The sequence below is a fragment of the Falco punctatus genome, assembly GCF_963210335.1.
Source record: "Falco punctatus genome assembly, chromosome: 1".
Classification (NCBI taxonomy): domain Eukaryota; kingdom Metazoa; phylum Chordata; class Aves; order Falconiformes; family Falconidae; genus Falco; species Falco punctatus.
In genome coordinates, this window is record NC_137580.1 from 23,601,041 (window position 1) to 23,617,649 (window position 16,609).

At 49.9% G+C, this 16,609-nt stretch overlaps 1 protein-coding gene across 2 annotated transcripts in view; it reads left to right on the top strand.

Moving 5' to 3' along the window:
- The first annotated feature begins 4,019 nt into the window (after nt 1–4,019).
- Nucleotides 4,020–16,609, top strand: part of CCNI (cyclin I) — a 35,626-nt gene continuing 23,036 nt past the window's right edge. The window contains exon 1 of one of the 2 annotated variants that reach the window (XM_080409234.1): nt 4,020–4,338. The gene's annotated coding sequence lies outside the window, so the exon portion shown is untranslated. The remainder of the gene's footprint in view (nt 4,339–16,609) is intronic. The other variant, XM_080409232.1, reaches the window with a different exon arrangement.

The window sequence follows — 16,609 nt, forward strand, 5'->3', positions numbered from 1 at the left end:
GCCTCCAGACAAAGAAAACAGAGTGTAACTTTCTTTGCACCTTTTGAAAAGTTGCTTCTGAGCCTGTTTCCAGTCTTTTAAAAAAAGGAGTTGCCTCCAAGAAGAGAAGTCTTTCTGAGCCCTGAGTAAGCCTCAGTATGAGATCTCTTCAGTGCCATCAGCGTACATATCTCTTCTGCTGGCTTCGATGAGCACTCAGATGCCTCTGTGAGGGTTTCCTCTACCAACAGCCCAAGCTCAGCCTGAGGCAGGCAGAGGAGATGCCCCAGGCCCTTCCTCTTTTGTGATCAACATGACTTCCAGGGAGAGCTCTGCTGCTCACCAAACTTTATCTCTGAGATCGGTTTGGAAAAGAACAACAGAACTTTTTCATTAATTTTTTTAAGGTTTTGAGTGTTTTGTTCTTTAAACCAACATCAGTATTTCCTTCTCTGGGCTGATCAAAACTTGCTTGTTGTTTTAAAGATCTCAGGTTAGTGATAAATATAGATGAGTTATATAATGGTTGGAGTCAAAGCACCAACGGAATAACTACTCTGCCACACTACACTGAACTCGACCAGCTAAATCCAAACAGCAGTTATTATTAAAAGTTTGCATGTGCCTAGCCCCTTGGGATATTCAAATGCTTTGCAAAATATTTTAATTTAGTCTCACAACCAACCTGACACAAGGGTAAATTTATCCTTGTTCTGAAGTTGCTGTCTGCATACATATTTGAACTCATCAAGCTTGCTTGCCCATGCTGGACTTTGTGTGCGCCCAAGTTCGGTGGATATGAGAATTAGTATTACCCTTTGCATCTGTTGGTTTAATTCACTGGGCAAAGGTCATGCAGTGAATAGCGCTTGGGTCTCCAAAGCAGAACACGGAGCCAAACCACAAGATCATCTGTTTTTCCCTCTGAAGGGTGTTTAAACAGCACAGACAGAAATGTCTACTGCAAAGTTATGTCCCCTCCCTTTTCCACATACTGGGATTTGGCTGTGAATCCTGTAGTCTGTCTTCTTTCCCTCCACTCAGCGGTAGAAAAATCAGGCACCACGTAAGGTAAAAGGCAGGACTACACATGCCTTATATGTGGGATTTTCTTGTTTCCACTAACATTGATCCCTCACTGGTCTGATATTTACTGGTTTGTCACCTTCCTAGAGCCCAGTCTGCGTTAAGGCAGTGGCTGCCTGTGTAGTCATACTTGCATGCCGTCACACTGTCTTGGGACCAGGCTGGGACACATTTAATTTTGCTATAACCAGGGCAACCCATATTGCTGTAAGTCCCCTGCACGCCTGGACAGCGAGTCCACTGTACCTGCTGCCTGTGACAGTGCAGCTGTCCTGTCAAATCCCTTTAAAATAGACAGGCTTCATTTCCTCCCACAGGAACGAACAGGTCTTCTCCCTGCTACTAAAGTGTACTTCTTCCTTGGCTGACGTGACACTTGGGGTCTTTATACTGTTCCAAGGTGTTGGATTTTTGTACAGTGTGTCAAGTCCCTGCATGCAGAACACCTGCTCGTAATGGTGTAATGGTCTTCATCCAGGTGCACTTCATTACATTCACCAAGTTAATTTTTTTTCTAGGTTTAATATTGCCTCTTTTCCTTTCTCCCCAAACACATACAGTTCTCACTGGTTGCCTCCATCTCTTTCTCAGCATTCTGCCTAAATCCCTTGGCCTTGGCAGTCACTTACTTATGGCAGCCTGCCCGCCATAACCCTCAGCTGCTCTGGGCACATGCTGTGTCTGTCTTCTCAGAGTGTGTTCAACTGTGATGCTGTTTTGACCCCTGGGCGGTTGTGCCCAGACCTAGGCCACCTCCTACAGAGGCTTGAAGCGGTCCTGAGAGACCTCACCTTCAAATGACTGCCCTGCTAGGAGGACCTGCTCTGAGGTCCCTCTTGCACCAGGCAACTCCTCAGTCTCCAGCATTTCCTTCTTCCTTCGGAAGGAGTACTGATCCAGTACCCGACTAGTTTATTGCGCTACTTTCAACTCAGCTGGGTGCTGCCTCAATTGTCCCTTCCTACTGTTACTGAGGACAAAGGACTGTAATCATATGTATCCAGCTGAGGGCATATTCAGCACAAGACAAATAAAAGGAACTCTGTTGCAGTAAGTCAGCACTAGAGGTTCCTGCCAAACCATCAGTTCCACAATCTGCTGGTCTGGGGATGTACCGCACTGCCTTGGGCTCCCAGCATTGACATACAAAATGTTCTGGGAAGGGCCCTGATGGAAATCCCTTGAGCAAATAGTCAGACTATGCAAGAGCTGCTGTAAACTGCGGGAGTGGAACAATCTGAGGACAGTGTTGGTCAGACCTCCAGCAAGAATTTCCCAGCTAAGCTCAATTATCTTCACTTGATCACTGCCACAAACTACCAGTGGTACGACAGATTTTGGAAAACCACTGCAACAGCTGTAGACTTCTTCAACAATGATCCTTAAATGCTGAGACCCAGAAGAATTAGAATGAAAATGTAAAAGCCAGATAAAATTCCTGTGGGACTTGCCATTCTCTGCACCTTCTTAGTTCTAAAAGGCATATCCGATTTCAAGATAAAAAGTAAGAAAAATGAAAGGGAGCAGCACACAGCAAGCTTGGATTCGAAGAGTTCACTCTATGCATAGAGGAGTTTGCTGCTGCAGCAAAAGTAGCCTTTTATTTCAGTCTTGCAAGCGTGGCCTGAGAGTTACTAGAGAAAGGGTTAAAAATGCTTATGACAGATGAATTTTTAGCAAACTGATTCAGAGTTAATTTATCAGGAAATAAATAGAAAAAAATTTCTGTGCTCTCTCTACACTTGATTTATGTCACTGTGCTTATCATCTCTACAGGAAATCCTCCTTTCTGTGCTGCCTGAACAGCTCATAACTACAAATACTGGAAGGAGTTTGAAGAAAACAAGTTGCCTTTGCTCTGAAGTTATTGCTTTTATCTGTTAATTTCAACCTCTGGTGGTCTAGCAAGGTTCTGCCACTCACCTTCACAGTGCCAGGATTTTCATGCAAAGTATTTATTCTCTTCCTGGTCTTCACTGTACAGTGGTATAACAAACCCTCAACCTGCTCTGGGAAAACAAAAGAAAGAAAGAGGAAAGGACGGAGGAGAGGACGGAGGACTTACAACAAAATTGAACACTCACAAACTTAGGTGTGCAGTTCTAAAGTCAGGCAGACAAAAGGCTAGTTGGATCTGTGGGAAAACCTCGCGGCCTCCCTGGCACGTCGGGCATCTGTCTTCTGCTACGGGAGTGGGGCTGGCAGGCAGAGCCTGGCCTCCGGAAACCGGGAGAAACCGGGCAGCGGGTCCCTCCTGCCAGCCTTCGCGGCGGGCAGGGCCGGGGCCGGTGACGGCAGCGGGCAGGCCCCCGCACAGCCCGCGGGGCACTCGGCCAGGCGGCCCCGGGGGGACGCGGCGCCTCCGAACGCCTTCGCTCCTTGTTTCGCCAGTGTTTTAAACGAAACTTTCAAAGCTTTACCCTGCCTGCTGCCCAGGCGGCACCGAGGGGGGCGAGCTGACACCTCCTTCGGCGCCGGGGCTGGCGGAGGAGCAGACACACGCCCAAGGCGCCGCTCGCCGGGGGGAGCTGGCTGCCCACGCGGCCCTGCCCGGCGGAACCTTCCCCGCTGCGGGCCGGGCTCCGCTCCCGCTAGCCGAGCACGGCCCCCGGCTCCCTCATCCGCACCCCCTCAGCGCCCGCCCGTGCCCACAGCCGCGCAGGCGCCGCGGAAGGACGGCGACGCAGCGGCCGCTCGCTCCGCGCGATCCTTCCGCCGGGCGGCCCGCGGCAAGAATCCCCCCTCCCCCTCCTCCCCCTCCGCGCAGAGCCGCCCCCTCAGCGGGCCGTGGCGCGGCGCGGGCAGCCAGCGGCGCAGCCTGTGCCCGCGGGCGGGGCGGGGGTGTGCGGGCGGTGAGCAGGGGCGGCACCACGCCGCCAGCCCCGCCCCGCGCCGCCCCCCGCGGGAGGCGGGGCCGCCCCGCCGGCCCTTCTTTCCCTCCCCTGCTCCCCCCGGGAAGCGGCTGGCTCCGGGCTGCCTCTCGCTCCCCCCCCCTCCCTTTTAATTTTTATTTTATTTTATTTTAACCCCCCCTTCCCCACCCCGCGCGGCGGCGGCGGCGGCGGCCCGCCTTCCCCCCCCCTCCTCCCCTCCCCGGTCCCCGTCGCCGCGGCCCCGCCATGGCGACATGAGCCCGCCGGCCGCCGCCGCCGCCGCCCCGGACATGGGGCCCGCACGGTGCTGAAGCGCCGCGGAGGAGCCCCGCCGCCGTCGCCCCGCCATGGGGTGCTGATGGCAGGGCCCCGCCGGGCACCCCGCCGCCGCGCAGGGGAGGTGAGCCGCGGGGCGGGAGCCGGGGTTGCGGGCGGGAGTCTCCGCGGGGGGTGGGCGTGCACGGCACCGGGGGTGCGCGATGCAGGGCGCCGGTATGAGGTGCCCGTGTGTGTGGCGCACCGTTGCGCCCGTGTGCGGCGCGTTTGGAGAGCGTCCGTGCGTTGCACGACTGTGAGCACAGGGCGTGTGCAAAGCGCCCGTGCTTTGCCTGAGTGTGTCCAAAGCGTCCGTGCATTGCACGAGTGTGTGCACAGGGCGCGTGCAAAGCGTCCCTGCGTTGCACTAGTAGGTGCACGGGGCATATGCAAAGCGCCCGTGCGTTGCACGAGTGTGTGCGCGGGGCGCCTGCATTGCACGAGCGCAGCGCATTGTGCGTGTGTGTGCGCCCAGCGCGCGGGGCGTGCAAAGCGTTGTGCGTGCAGCACAACAACAGTTGTGTGCGGGCCGTGGCCGCCGTGCCCTGCTTCACCCCCCTGCCCTGCGGGTGTGGGCGGTTGCCAGGCCCCTGTCCCGGGTGGGTGGGGGGCGCTGAGCAGCGCATCTGTGCCACAGGTGTGACTTCTTGGTAGCTCATCGTGGCACACGTAATTTGTGGTGCTTCTCCTCTTCGTGTACTTGGTTTGCAGAGACGGTCTGCGTTCTTCTCCGTGCCGCCTTCGGCCGCCTGTCTGCGATGGAAGAAGTGCCGCTCTGTTCTATAAATCCGCCTCAAAGGGGCGAGCTTACGGAGCGAGGTTACGGTGGTTATTTCATGCCGGTGGTAGAGAGCAGGCTCGCAAAAAATCCTCCTGAAAACTTGTCCATTGAACACAGGAAGACCTGTTCCTTTATCCTCCCCTTTTGAACCAGTGAAGGAAGGAAAAAGGAACAATCCAGCATTTTCACTGCCCTTACATATATATAAATAAAGGTGTTATAGAAGGCAGACTGTTTCAAGCCTGAGTTTAAAAGTGATTTTCAGCATCAGCCTTTGTGTGCTCCCAAAACATTCTTCCCATGGTGTACTGCAGCAGCCTGCCCATGGCACAGCCCCTTTCAAAGACAGAAGGGTGAGATTTCTTTTATTAACTATGTATGTAAATTGAGCAAAATGCACATGGTTGTGAAGCTCCCTTCTCTGGAGCATCTCGTGTTTTCCGTGCAGAGATGGCAGATGTGGCAGTGGCCCTCGCTCCCCTGGGGCTACCCCCTGCCCCGACTTAAAGCTGGGGGATGTATGCCGAACCCAGGTTTCGCAAGGTGAGGCTGAGTAGGAGTTTGTCTCTAAAAAAGCAAATCACAGTGTCTTTTCCTTGTCTCCAAGGTTTTATTTTGGATCCCTGCAAATGACTGTGTTTTTATTTTTTTTATTTCCTTTAAAGTAGTTTGGCTGGCTCCTAAGGCTGGGGGATAGCTCGCTCTCATCTGTGCCTGCACAGACCTTGGCATGGGATGTGGGAAGCTGATCTTTTGGCTTCTCCCCAACGGGAATTGAAATTTCACATGATACATATATACTTCTAGTTATCCATTACCCCTGTTTAGAGCTTGTGTATAGTTTGACATGGCAGAACTCATCTTAGAAGCTCCTTTTACTGTGTCCGTTCTGTATTCTTACAGACTCCTGTGCTTGTTTGCTTTGGGTCCTTATTTAAAAGTACTCTGAGATTGCGTCTGGCCTCCTGGCACTGCATGATAACAGCCTCGCTCTATCAGGGCCCTCTCCACAAAAGGTCCTGCTTGGTTGATGCCTGCTGGGGCTGGGCTTTCCCACTGTTTTGTGTTTGGGGTGTCACAAGGCTGCATCGGGTGATGGTGAGAGCTGTGGTGAGCAGGGCAGCACTCCTGCGGTGTGTCTCTGCTCTGGTCTCGCTGGCAGCAGCCATTCCTGGATGCGGTTGAAGGCATTGACATGCCTCAGCGCAGCCTGCTGTTTGCTGCTCTGAGCGAGCAGCCGCAGCCCCATGGGGTGAGGAGACCCCCTCATTAGCCCTGCCCCACGCTCTGGCCTTTGCCAGCAGTGCAGCATTCCCTTCAGGACTCTCCTGCACAACCAGGTGGTAAAGGGCACTTCGAGCTGGTTCAGGTATGGTTTTAGGGGAACAGTTGTAGCTCAGTATCCTTACATCCTAGAAGCCTTGGGATGACTTTGAGGGAATCGACAAGTCAGGCATGGGGACATCTGTTTTCCAGGGTAATGCAGTATCCACAGCTGTCTGTCTGCCATCTTACGTTAACACTGATGCAATCAACATTTACTTTCTAAAATGTGTTATTTTCCTATTTTCAGATTATTTGTTATATTTACAGACATGTATAAATTTACAGACTTCCGTCCAAGTGTGAGGCTGTTCAGTGCCACTACTTTCACTTGTGTCATTGCCCTGGGATAAGCTTTTCAAGTCAGTGGATGGACCCAAGTGTTTAGCTCTTCACAGCTTTGGGCATCTCCCTTATAATTACAGTCTCTTGGATTTTCCCTTCTCAACTTTTCTGTGCTCACCTGCTTCTTAGCATACCTTGAGCAGGCAACAAATGACAGCATGAGCGTGTTTGTGTGATGGAACATGCCTTCCCCCAGGCCGGTATGAAAGATGCTTTCCTTTGCACACGTGCAGCAATGCGCTGGTTAAAGCGGTAATTAATCTTGACCACATGCTGAGCTGGCTTTTTGAGAGCACATATATTCACGGGTTTAATCTTTGTGTTTTTACATGACACCTCTTAGTAAATAAGATTTGGTGCTGCTGTCATGCTGATGTAAATTAGCCGCCTGAAATGGGTGATAGAATGGGTAGATACACGATCTGCAGTTCATTTCACACTGCTCCGTAGCCTGCCAGAGACATACTTTAAAAAGCCTGGGCCGGACCAGTGGCTTCAGGAAAACTAGACATCACATTTTGACCACCAAGTGATAACTTAGGACTCTGTTGCCCAAGCAGGGAGCAAAATCATAGAATGATTTGGGTTGGAAGGGACCTTAAAGACCGTTTAGTCCCAACCCCCTGCCACAGGCAGGGACACCTTCCACCAGCCCAGGCTTCTCCCAGCCCCGTCCAGCCTGGCCTTGAGCACTGCCAGGGATGGGGCATCCACAGCTGCTCTGGGCAGCCTGTGCCAGCACCTCGCTGTCCTCACGGTAAAGAATTTCTTCCCAATATCTAATCTAAACCTACTCTCTTTCAGTTTAAAGCTGTAACTCCATGTCCTATCACTATAGGCCCTAGCAAAAAGGAAAGGAGAAGACTCCACTCCAGACTGAGTGGAACACAGTTGTGGGATCTGGAAGTCCTCCCCTGCAAGATAGAAGATGGGTGTCTAGGGCTAACCTGTCCAGGAACAAATTGTGGGTGTTTTTGTTTTCTCCCAGGATTTCATGGGGCTAGAGAAGGTACAAACCCCCAGGTACTTTTTACCAGGACACTCCAATGAAGGAGCAGGAAATCCAGGCTTGCCATCAAGGAGATGGATTTCAAGGGGGGTTCTGGTTCGCTGGGACTAGAGAGCAGTTTCTTTGAGAATTCAGCACAATAATAGCTATTTTCAAATGCCAAAAAAGCAAGGTGAAGTCATTCAGATGGAAGGAAAAATCTTAGGTGCCTCCCATCTAAGTGTGGAACAGAAATTTTCCCTTCCTGTGTGTTTGCTAACTGCAAATGATTATACTGTAATGGGTATTTGCACTTGCTATGCAATAGTCATGTAAAAGCTCACTTGCGAATAACATGTTACTGCAGATACTCCATTTTGCTCATCAGCCCAGACATCAAACATTTTCTTTACCAGGATAATGGGAGGTGCTGGATGAACCCCTTTGCCAGAGGCATTTGTGCCTTTTTGGTGGTATTTCACTGTATACAGTGAGATATTGTTTCTTGGCTGGGGTAGCTCTTGACTGCAGTGGTCTGTTAGACAAGAGCTTGGCTCCCAAAAGCTTCAACCTTTACCTTCCTAACAATTTTTGAGTGTTAATCTTGGGGTTTAACTGCTCCTAAGTGCTGCCGTGCAGCTGAAAAGCCTGCTTCCTTTACGGATGCAGCTGCTGTAACACAACCATCAAATGCAGCTTAATCTCCCATTTATAAAAGCACTGCAAATGTGACCGTGCCTGCATCTATAGGACCAAAGGGGACTTTGCACAGCATGCTTTGTGGAAGCAGGACAACTCAGACTGCCGTTACGTATGGCCTCAGACATACTGTTTTCTCTTTGTCAGTAACCCCACCTCCCATTTCCTTCCCTGGGTTTATTTTATTTTAGGTTGCGGACTGTTGTCCTATTTTAGGTCGTCTGGAACTGGGGATATCAAGGCTGTTGTTAAATTCTTACTCATAGGGCAAGGAGAGATGAGCACATAGGGAAGAGCCAGGAGTGTGCCTGTGCCATCCTGCTTTGTGGACAATTGGAATTATGTCCTTTTCCGTATTGTCTCAACAAGAGGCTAATTAGTCAGCAAGCTCGAGCTCCTAGAGGACAATTAAAGTTTATAACTGTGGGTTGTCTTTGGTTGATGAGAAAGAGGAGACAGTACTCTCAGAGCCCAAGAATGCTGCTCTGCAGCTACTGTGCTGTACCTCATAATTGATCTATTGTTTCAACAGCAGATAATTCCTCATTTCCTCATAATTATCTCTTTTTAGTGCCTCACACTGTATCCTGATATTAGCTGTAATCACTGATAATTTACCCCAAAGCTAATCAGAATCTGCAAAGCGAAATACGGGCCTTGGTGAGCATTCATGCTTTCAGATAAAATTCTCTTTTGTTGTTGTCAAGAGGAATCAAGCCATTGTAGTTACATGTTTTCTGGATGTGGGTGTTGAACTGGGTATAAACTTGTTTGGTTTTATTGCTGTTCATTTATGTTAATGACCAGCTACTGCCGAAAGACAAAAAGAACTACTGCTGAATCCTGTTTCTGGTTTTTTGGTTTTTTTTTTCCCCCCCCATAAAGACGTTGTATTTGTTTGGTTTCCGGGGATTATATTACTCAAAAGGTGGTGTGTGGTGCTTTAGATTATGAATGCCTGTTGGCCCTTGCCTGTAGAGAGTTAGCTTTTATGAGCTTGAAAGCCTCTGGCCCTATTTTATGAAATTACTGCTCGCTCTCATACTTTGTGAGCTTGATTTTCCTCAGTTACTTCCTTCAAGTTACTGTTGATTTATACCAAGTTATATTGGCGATGGGAGGAGTGAATCATGCTCTGCATGTGTTGCTGTTAGGAGACTAGCAGTGAGACATTACATAATGCCAGGTTCGGTTTGCGCTTTTTTTTTTTTTAAGCCTTTCTGCTCTGCTTTCAGCATTTGCTGCCTGAAGAACTGATGAGCTGCTCTGGGCATACAGCTGAACCCTCAAACTGTGCTGCTTTGAGCCTAAGGCCCTTAAAGTCACAGAGCGGCTGAGGCTGGAGGAGACCTCTGAAAGCCATGTTGTCCGCCCCCCCTGCTCAAGCAGGTCCACCTAAACCAGTTGCCCTGTACCATGTCCAGATGCCTCTTCAGCACCTCTGGGGATGCAGACTCCACAACCTCTCTGGGCAACTTCTGCCAGTCCTCTGTCACCCTCACAGTAAAGAGGTGTTCCTGATGTTTAGAGGGGACATCTTCTGTTTCATTTTATGCCCCTTGCTTCTGGTACTGACTGGGCATCACTGAAGAGAGCCTGGCTTCATCCAGTTTGTACCCTCCCTTTATTTTTTTTAAATATATGTAACATTCTCCCTGCCCCAAACCTTCTCTTTCATCCCTTTATTTATATATATTACATTCCCTCTGCCCCAAACCATCTCTATGTGTTTTATATATGTATGTAACATTTGTCCTGCTCCAGTCCTTCTCTTTCCAGCATGAAGAATCCCAGCTCTCAGCCTTTCCTTGTAAGAGAGCTGCTCCAGTCTCTTCATTGTATTAGTAGTTCTTTACTAGACTGTGTCCAGTACATCCATGTGTCTTGCTCTGGGGAGCCCCAAACAGACACAGCACTCAGGTGTGGCCTCACCAGTGCTGAGCAGCGGGGAAGGCTCACCTCCCTCAGTCTGCTGGCAGCCCTCCTCCTAATGCAGCCCAGGATACCGCTAGCTTTCTATGCCACAAAGGCACACCACTAGCTCATGATCAGCTTGGTGGCCACCAGGACCCCCAGGGCCTTTTCTGTAGAACTTCTTGCCATCCAGACACCCCCCAGCATGTATTGGTGCCTGGGGTGTTTCCTCCCCAGGTGCAGGACTCCACACTGACTCTTTTTAAGATTCCTGGCAGCCTGTTTCTCCAGCATGTGGCTGTCCCTCTGGATGGCAGCATGACAGATCTCTAGCATACCAGCTGCTACTCCTCACGTGGTGTCACCTGCAGAGTGGCTCAGAGTACTCTCTAGCCCATCATCCAGATCATTAATGAACACGTTAAGCAGGACTGGGCCCAGTATTGACCCCTGGGGTACACCACTAGTCACCACCTCCAGCTAGACTTTGTGCCACTGATCACCACCCTCTGGACACATTCATTCTGCCACTTTTCAGTCCAATTCACTGTCTGCTCATCCAGCCTCTGCTTTCAGTAGTGTTGCCCAGATATTCCCTGGCCTTCCTTTTGCTGCCTACATATTCTCCCAGGTAACCCATCCTTGCTTCCACCTTCTGTAGTGCTTGCTTTTTGTGTCTTAACTGTGTCAAAATCTCCTTATTTATCTACACAGGCCTCCTGGCATTTCTGCCTGATGTGGTATTTGTGGGGATGGAAGTCTTGAGCTTTGAGGTGATCCTTGAATAACTTTGAGCCCTGCTTCCCATCAGGGCCTTGCCCCATGGGATGCTTCCAGGCAGATCTGTGCAGAGTCCAAAGCCTGCTCACCTGCAGTCCAGGGTTGTGAGCTTGCTGCTTACCTTCCTCCTTGCCCTTGGGATCCTGAACTCCACTATCCCACGGTCACTGCAGGCAAGGCAGCCTTTGACCTTCACATCCCCAACAAGCTCCTCCTTGTAGGGGAGTATGAGGCCCAGCAGGACACCTCTCCTTAGTTTCTCTGTCACATGGGTCAGGAAGTTTTAGTCTGTGCACTCCAGGAACCTCCTGGATTGCTTATGCCGTGCTGTGTTGTCCCTCCTGCTTATGTCAGGGTGGTTGGAGTCCCGCATGAGGACCCAGGTCTGCAAACAAGAGGCTGTTTCCAGCTGTCTGTAGAAGGCCTCATCCACTTGTTTTTCCACCCACTACAGTGTCACTCTTACCTGTTTTCTCTTTAATCCTCACCCACAAGGTCTCAGTTGGCTCCTCATCCATCCCCATGCAAATCTCCATGCACTCCAGCTGTTCTTTCTCATCAAGGGAGACTCCACCATCCTCCTTTTTCCAGCATGCCTTTCCTAGGGAGCCTGTATCCCTCCATTGCAACACTCCTGTGTGTTGTGAGTCACGGGAGCCATCCCACCACCTCTCCGTGATCCCAACAAGATCATAGCCGTTCAGCTGCACACAGGTCTCACCATGTTTATTCCCCACTATGCTCATAGACATACATGCACTTCAGAGAAGCAGCTCAATGAGCTTCTTTCCCAGAAAGAGTTTGGGGGAGTTCCTCCATAATGGTAGCTCACAGGTGCATCCTTGCTTGCATGCAAATCCTGGAAGTGACCCCACTTAAGCCTCATTTTTTGTTGATTTTGTGGTCCCTTCCTATCACCTCAGGCCCTTTGCCCATCAGCCCTGTCCACTGCTCTCAAAGGGCTCCTGGTAACTCCATCCCTGCTCTATCAGGCCTAGTTCAAAGCCATCCTTATAGGGTCACCCATCTGTCATGCTTCAAGCCTGACCAGCAACCAAGCCCCACACAGCTGCTCGCTCACTCCCCCCACAGTGGGATAGGGGAGAGTTTTGGAAGAGTACAAGTGAGAAAACTCACAGTTTAATAGGTAAAACAAAAGCCACGCATGCAAACCAAGCAAAACAAGGAATTTACTCCTTCCATCAGCAGGCAGGTTCAGCCATCCCCAGGAAAGCAGGGCTCCCATCACGCCTAACAACTAGTTACTCGGGAAGACAAATGCCGTAATGCCAAATGTCCTGTCCATTCCCCCTGCCCCCAGCTGACGTACTCAGTATGACATCAAATGGTCTGGAATATCCCTTGGGCTAATTAGAGTCAGCTGTCCTAGCTGTGTCTCCTTCCAATTTCCTGTGCCCCTCCAGCCCTCTTGCTGGGAAGGCCTGAGAAACTGAGATGTCCTTGACTTGGTAGAAACATTACCCATCAACAATCAAAACCATCAATGTGCTATTAACATTCTCACACAGAAGCCAAAACACAGCACTAGCTACTGAGAAGAAAATCAGCTCTCCCAGCTGAAACCAGGACACCATCTTACTGGTAGAGATATCTTTGCCCAGCTTGGGTGAAGTGGATCCCATCCCTCCCAAGCAGATGCTCCTCCACTAGCAGGATCCCACAGTCATAGAACTCAAACTGCTGTTGCGAACACCAGTTCTGCAGGCAACTGTTGACCTACGCTCAGGAGAACATCACCAGGGCCCCCAAGCTTTTGACTGCCACCCCCAAATCTCCGTAGTCACTTGACACTCTAGAGGCTGCCTCGACAGTTTCCCTAATGCCCACATGGAGGGAAAGCAGAGGTAGCAGTCAGAATGTCGGACAACATTGCACATCCGGGCCCCCCGCAGGCGGCAAGCCTCTCTACATGATAGGTCAGATTGGAGGTGGATGCTTCTGTCCCCTGCAGCCAGGAGTTCCCCATTACAGTCTCTCACCCCTTCTTCCTAAAAGTGTTGTATGGTTTAGGGTCAGGTAGCTCATATCTTTTGCCCAAAGGCACATCTGGCTCCTCTTCAACGAGCATGCTGAACCTAGTTCACAGTTACAAGCCCTTAGGTGGGACAGGAACTTGCCTTTTAGTGCCAGAAGTCACCCACTTCCATCCTTGCCCTTCCTCCAGAGGTTTCACTTACCTTGATGGTGGGAGTGGACACTGCTCACTTCTCTGTTATGGATGGGGGCTGAGGCTCTTCAGGCTGCTGGGTCCCAGAGAAGACCCTGTCTCCCATGAAACTTCTCTGATGCTGTACAGCCTGCTCACTATCTCCTGTAACTCCTTCACTTGGCTCCACAGCTCCTCCAAGTTGACATACCCCTGGAGGACTGAGGGCCATCTCTCCCAGCCTTGGAGAGAGGCCCTAGACACTCCCTGCAGCCTGGAACTTGGAGGCCTATGCCCATCATCCAAAGCTCTACCCTGGCAGGGGCAGCTGCTCCAGCATTTGCTGGAAGAACTTCCCCATGGTGGACCAGTTTATACTGGAGCAGCTCTAGCTGAGTCCACTCTCATAGCAGGCTTCTACATAAACCTCTACAATTTATTCCTGATGCCTTGGGTCTGGCTCGTGTTTATGTAGACCTCACTCAGGCACTGGCTAAGAGGGGTGCTTCACTCTCCCTAATTAGAGGGCAGCTGATCATGCTCGTTAAGCAGCTGCTAGAGCTCCCTCAGGCTGACAGCCTCGTGGCTTACCCGTACCTCATCCTTACCTAGCAACAGCCTCACTCTCCAGGTTTCTGAGAGGGTTCCCAGGTGTTCCACAGTGATCTTGGACCCTGTCCCCAAAGGATCCAGAAGGTCCCAGAGAACCCAGAGACTGCTGTGCAAACCTTGGTTAGTTGCTTCTGGGAGCTGGGCTCGTTCCTTTGCTGGCACCATACAGAGAGTTTGGTGCGGGGCTCAGCCATTGCTCTTATGGATTTACCTGTCGTTTAGGTTGGAAACACCGTAAGAATAACGGGCGTCATATCAGCAAACACTTGTTTGTAGTGCCTTTATACCTGTCTCGTGCTTCAGTTCTGAGCAAGGAGGTAGCACCACCTTTTTGGCATGTGACCGCAGATTGTCCCATAGGAGGGCAGCCTGCCCTTGATGAGATACCCTAGTGCACACAATAAAGGCTCACGTTCCTAGCCTGGCGGCGTGGCTCTTTCCGAGCGGTGAGATCTGCATGCCCAACAATAGCAGGGTCCGTTCCTACCGAAATGTTAGCCCAAGGCCCTTGGCTGATTTTAATAAACGTTGTGAGGAGTTTACATCTGCAAGAAGCATCTTGCATGCAATCAGCAGCCAGGTGATGACCCCATAGCGTTGAAAGAGTATAAAATGTAAGAGTTTCTTTTGCAAGTGTTCATAAAATGGCATGGAGGGGTTTTGGTTTGCAAGGGTTTTGTTTTTGCTTAATTTAGTCAATGCAGGCAAACAGCCTCCATCAGTTAATAACATTTCCTTTGATTTTTAGGTTCAAATAAACCAAAATCTCAAAGCAGAATTCATTAAAGTGTATTGAGTTTCATCTCCTCAATGTGTCAGACCCATACGTTATGCAGCTGGAGCTGGTCTCCTAGGGCTGGATTCCGAGTTTACCTTTTATCCACAGTTTACTTGGTATGTTGCCACACGCTGCTTCAAAAGGGAAAGGAGCTATGATTGAAACAGCTTGTTTGCATCACTCGGCGCTGTGGCATGGAAAATTTAAGCCATTGCTGACCAAAGGCCTTTCTGGGCAAATGCTGCTTGGAGGTACTCTTGCTGGCAGTTGCCGAGACAAATAGGAAATGCAAACCTCCTCCGGCATTTCCAACCAGAGCCGTTAGAAAAGGGGGTAGGGCAGGCATGGGTCTGGAAGCATGCCTGTCTTGCCAGGAGGGAAGAATGGTGACATTGTCTGAGAGTTCAATTGGGAGTTCATCTTCTACCTTGTTTTTTGAAAGTCCCTGCTTTGGAAAACACCATTTAAGCTTCCCTTTAATAGCAAAACCCTGGTGTCAGCCATGAGGCTTGGGGAGTGAAGTACAGCAGAAATTTCTTAGAACTAGTCAGGTTTACGGTCTCCAGGTGTTAGGAGAGGAAAGGCTGGGCAGCGAGCATAGATTTTGCAAAGCGGTGGCTGCTGTAAAAAGAAAGAACGGCTCAGGCTTGTACCTGCAGACCCCCCCTGCGTGACAGCCATCAGGCAGCAAGCAGCTTTACACCACTGCCATCACCAGCAGCTCTGTGGCACCCTCCCTCCTGTTTAAAAACGCCCCCATCCAAGCTTTCTTTCCCCCCCCGTTATTCTCCCTGTTTTCTTGCTGGATTTTTTTGCTACCCATAGGGAATACCGTGAAGAACTGAAGCTGTTCATGTTTTCTGCCATGTTGCTCTACAAATCTAGAAGTGTTTACGGTGCTGCAGCAAAGTCCATCTGAGCTTTCCTTTTTGAACAAAATTGAAACAAAAGATGGTGGTGAGAAGAAAGGGTACGCTGCTGCTGGTCAGGATGCATCCCTCTCCAGAGGGCTCCTGCTCCTCCTCCATAGGTGCTAGATAGGTCCTGGGATTTTTCTGTTTCAAAACAGACTTAAAACCACCTCCCTTCCCTCACATCAAAACATTGCTCTGCATTCTCTTTTTCTGCAGTTGCAGACCCGTGTTTTTCACTGGCGGGTTTCTTTAAAATCTTTGGAAAATTTCTTCATTTTGGAAAACCGACACTAAAATGAGGTCAACTTTGTTTGCTCTCCCAGGAAAAATCTGGTTGGAGGAAAAGAAGTGGCGAGTGTGTGATGTACATGAGCCTGCCTGAACGATGCTGCCAAAATATCTCACAGACTTGCCTTTGTAGCAGGTTGTGGGAGTTAGCTGTGGGTGAGTCATACAGACAAATGGCAAGGGCCCTCTTCATTTCCCAGCCTGCATAAAATTACCTCGTTCCCAATTTAGGTCTGTGGCTGGCTTATGCACAAGTCAAATACGTTGCTTGTTAAAGGTGCAATATTGTATACGTACCTGTGGCATAGCTATGTTTGATAGTAATGCATTTCTCATGGGGGAACGCATTCTTATTTTAATGCATATTGGTATTCATTCTATACAAGTCAGTTCGTTGCTTCAAATACACTTGCTTATTTAGATGTGGAAATTTGAAACTATATTCCCAAACAGCTTTTTCCTGGTCGTTTAATTTGAAAAATACCATATATTGTCTCACACTCTGTCAGGCTATTTCCACTGACCAGGCTACAGCATTATTTACTTTCTACAGCGCAAACCAGGTGATTTTAACCCATGCTGGTCCTCTGCTTATCACTATCGCATCAGGTTGTGCTTTGGCAAGCTGAAAAGGCAGAAAGCTAAGCAGTGATTTCCACTAGTGTGTCATTCATGGGAGATTTTACTGCCTAAGCCACAAAAACGTTGTCCTCTTACAACTGTTATGTGGCACAAAAATAATGTAAAATTGTAAAAGCAGCCTATGC